This window comes from Xenopus tropicalis, chromosome 6, assembly GCF_000004195.4.
Source record: "Xenopus tropicalis strain Nigerian chromosome 6, UCB_Xtro_10.0, whole genome shotgun sequence".
Lineage (NCBI taxonomy): Eukaryota > Metazoa > Chordata > Amphibia > Anura > Pipidae > Xenopus > Xenopus tropicalis.
Genome location: NC_030682.2, coordinates 109,183,367 through 109,188,269, shown reverse-complemented (window position 1 = coordinate 109,188,269; position 4,903 = coordinate 109,183,367).

Here is a 4,903-nt window from a genome sequence, read left to right as displayed (position 1 = left end):
AGCTTATTTAAAAAATAGATGAAAGTTAGCACACGTCATTTGATAAATACACTTTTATAGAAAGTAGGTAAATTTTTTTGTGGTGAACTAATCTCAATAATAAAAACCATTTTCACCAAAACCATGAATACCAAGTAATTTATTAAAACAGCCTAATAAAAAAAGCATGAACGAAAAAACAGAGAAAATGAATCTGAATAAGATACAAAAAATATTTTCGTAAGAAATTTAGTGCACTTACAAAGAAAAAAATTATGAAAACCTCTAAAACCACATATTAAATAATGATTATTAAAATTTCCTTAGTGACTTTTACATGACCTCAAAAGCTATTAGATGGCAAAGTTTTGTATTAGTGTTTTTTCATGGTTTCTACGCTAAATAAATTGCGAAATGTTTGTGTTTTCGAGTAAATACACAAATTTTAGCACTAAAAAATACAATTTGTGAAAGTGAACAAAAGAAAAACATTAGTAAATGGGCCCCATTGTGTCTGCTTTGGAACCATGTCCCAGTGCTACAAGTTTTTCTTATTGAATTTGTGTGCAAATTATATCACTTCCAGTGTGGCAAAAGTGTTTTATTCACTAGGTGCATGTCAGTTGTGTGTTAGTAGGCAGAATACATAAGGAATAAATGAACAATACAGATAATAAGACTCTCTTAAGATGGAAGAAGTAATTTATTGGACACCAATGAACTAAAGGAACTGTGTTCCAGCCTCCCTTGCACCTATGTTCCCTGTACTTTTCACTTGCAAATGATTGTGTCTAAACAGGCGCCTTAGCACTACGTGCAAATTGAAAGGAGTGTATATGGGAGCAAAGTTCCTTTTTGAAAAGCTCATAAGAACATAATTATGTATATGTTTTAATGCTTTGGTCAGGATCATAAAGAAAAACATACCTTTATGTGTCTATAAACTAGGGAGAGTCACATTGGTACAAGCTGAGCAGGTGAATAAATATAATTAAATGCACAGAGGTTCTCTTAGATCAGTATTTTTTCTCTTATAATAATTGCATCATTTGTCATTAAATGACAGGGGATATATTCAGTCATCTCTAAGGTGGTTTAAAATTCCAGAGTACTGTGCTTGAATACAGTACCTGAATGCTGAAGTGCCCTTATGCAGGAGTATAATGGCACCACTGAGGGTGAGGAAGCATGAGGCACCAATTGCACATTCTGTACATAAAAAACATTCTGGGGTTGATTTATAAATAGTGCAGTTAACAATATCAACCAATCAGCGAATAGTTTAAAGTTAGAAACTGAAAGAAAATACTTGATTGGTTGCTATTGACAACTGCACTTGCACAATTTAGCACCTATGTTAGTAAATATGCACTTCAATGGTGTTACAGTATTTTTCATAAGGCCTTAGTACTTAATTAGCTTATTGGACCTTAATCTAAATAAAGTTGTCATTTCTGTAGTTTGATAAATTCTCTGACCCTTGCTACTTTATAGGGTTTTGTGCTTACACTCAACAGCTATAAGTTCAGTGGCGTAACTAGGGATGTGGGGGGCCCAGTGGTACAGGGGGCACGGTGATCCACAAACACACAAAAAAAGGAGCAGGCGCCATGGGCGAGCTGGGAGTTTCTGCAGGCACCTTTTCAAGCATGATTTTCTGCCGGTGGGCTCTTTAAGCTCTTGTTAAAGGGGTAGATCGCCTTTCACTTAACTTTAAATATGATGCAGACATTGATATTCTACAACAATTTGCAAATGGTATTAATTTTTTATTCATAAAGGTTTTTCAGTGATTTGATAGCAGCTCTCATATATGGTTTTTCAGCAGCTAACTGGTTTCTAAGGTCTTATTTACCCTAGCAACCAGGCAGTGGTTTAATGAGAGACTGGACGATGAATAGGAGAGGGGCTGAAAAGGATCATACATAATAAAAAGTAACAATTACATTGTAGCAATGGTCATTGGGGTCATTTGCCACCATTTGAAAGCTGGAAAAAGTTGCTAGGAATAGGAGATTCCGAGAGAACTACTGAATTCAAGATCAGATCTGGAAAACATGAAATATCTTAGATAGGGCTGAGAGCCGACTGGGCATGTACACAATGCAACGCCCCCCCACCTGACCCATGGTACTGCAACAAACCTGCAGTGGGAACAGGGCTGATCCTCTGTGGAGTGTTGCTTTTCCAAACATGATCTACATTAAAGAGTCATCACAAGGAAACCTCACCTGAGATCTCATCACATAAGTCAAAGTCTGAAGTATACAGTAAAACACAGAGATATGCCAAGGCATTTTGGAAACAAAAGCAACAAAGATGCCAGTGCATAACAATAAGGCGCTGTGATGTCGGCCCACTCACATGCCCGCTTCCCCCACTCGTGGTCAGGTAGGAGAGTGGCTGGGGAGTGCGATTTTCTCCCCATAATTGATGCCTCCCACTACCAAGGGGTTTGCTTCCTCTGTAGTTAAGCCACTGAAGTGGCTGAAGTGTGTTTGAAGAAAACAAATGCAGAACCATCTAAAGAAAAGAAAATTTTCCAACAGATAAGCATGGGGAAGAATGTACTATGCTTTGAGAGTTGTGTGGCAGCCAGTGGAACAATATTGTGCTGCTAGAGAGAAGAATGGATTCTCATAAAAAGCAACATATTTTGGCAGACCACAATTAAATTCACTTTTAAAAAAAGCACGAATGTCTACTCATTTATTAAAAAATCCAAATATAAAAAGCTCGAAAGAAAAAAAAACTTTTTGTGTGCTTACAAACTAAAAAAACCTCTACAAATTCTTACAGTTTGCCTAGGACAGTTCCCATTGACTTTTACAGGACTTCAACATGGTTTTTATGCTTAATAAATTACAATTTTATTGTTTTTAAGTATAGTAAAATACACGATTTTTAGCACTTACAAATTCGATTGGTGAAATGGCCTTAACAGTACCCAGCCTTGAATTTCACCGAAAATCTGTGGGTAGATATAGCGCATGCCAGATGGGCCTGATATTTCAAACCAGGGTCGCTGCTGCCATGAGGTGAGTTGGGAATCCTGCCTCAGGTGACAGTGCCCCTGAAGTTACCAGGAGTGTCATAAAAAGCCACTCCTGGTATCTTCCAGAGCTGAAATTCCAATTGTTGAATTGGAATTTCGGCTCTTTTAGTGCAGAGAGTGCTATTGCAGTAGTGACACAGCCCGTCCTCTGCCCCCTCTGATTCAAAAAACGTGGAGGGTTGAGGGTTAAGCGATCCCCCAGGCTGCCTCAGGGTGGCACTTGGGACCGAAACGTCATTGTTTCAAACAAAGTGCAGATATTGCAAATTCTTCTTATAATCCTTATGGTGTCTGGCATTGGTTTTAAGCGACTTGCTGTGTAAGCTCAAGGAACATTTACAGAAAGAAGGTGGACGATGGTGTCTATAATTCATCACTTCTTTGATTTTTTCTATCTGCAAGATGGGTGTGGCAGCCTCTCCTAAACCTGTATTTTACATTTACCGGTGGCGCTCATTAAGGGAACTGACTTGCCATATAATTGGCTTGCAATTTCATTGTTTTGCTGAGTAAGAAGCATTAACAGTCTCAATGGGTTGCTTTAGTGAGAAGATGAAATCATTGCATGATACACATTAAAGTCATCTGCACAATTTCCTAAAACTGTGCCAAAGGTAACAGTAGGATGTAATGGCACTGGGATAGCTGTTTTGGGGGTATATCTATATGGATTGTGAGGTCTCTCTTTTGGATGTGTTGGTTTGGTTTCCTGTGACCCTGTGTGTTGTTATCTTTGCAAATACAGTGGAGATGCCACAAAATTCCACTAGTTTGGCCCAGTGCAAGAGTTACAACAGTGATACCCAACCATTGGCTCGTGAGCAACATGTTGCTCGCCAACCCCTTGGATGTTGCTCCCAGTGGCCACAAATCAGGAGCTTATTTTTGAATTTCTGGTTAGGAGGCAAGCTTTGATTGCACAAAAACTCAGTGTAATTGCCAAACAGAACCTTCTGTAGGCTGCCAGTCAACATAGGGCTGCCAAAAAGCAAATTGTAACTCTCACTGGCATCTCCAGGAACATTTTTCATGCTTGTGTTGCTCTCCAAAACTTTTTCCATTTGAATGTGGTTCACGGGTATAAAAGGTTGGGGATTCCTAATTTACATGAACATGAAATAGCTTCATTCCACCATCTAATGGTGAAAAATGGCATTGCAGCCGATATGTTCTTTACTGCCCATGCCCAGCCTGATTGATTTCTGCAAAGTGCAATTTGCAATTTCATCGGCAAAGAAAACCAAAATCAAAACAACTTATTTATAAACAACACAAAAGTGTACAAGGCAGAGCAGAGGTGTCAAAACATTAAAAAACAGGATTTTTAAACAGAAGGCCTTTTAGTGCAATAGAGTTTGCTGAGCCAGCAGGAAACTGATCAAACATTTCTGCAAAGAAATGGGATGTTCCATCAATTGTACATAAATCATATATCAGGTGTTGGCTCTCCTAACAGCTAAAAAAACACTAAAGACAAACCAAAGAACATGATATTATCTATCCACAACTGTAATTTGACTGTAAATAAATAGTGAAACATATTAATTAACTCCCTATTCAATATTATACAGTTATATATTGAGAAACGAGATACCCTTACAAAATCTTCTCTTAGTCCTTACTAAAATATTTACCTTTTTTCATACTGTTATATTCAAGGTTTTCAAGGGTTTGATTCCTGCAAACTCTTTATGGGTAATTAACAAGGACCCAGGGTAAAAGTGCAAAAGAGCACTTCTGATATAGGCTGGCTGCACTAGGCACCTCACACCAGCTACCTAACTTGCACACAAATTAAGAGGCTGGAGGAGGCACCTACATGCCTCCCACCTCTCAAAATGCAGCACTACCAAACGCAGGCAGCACTCC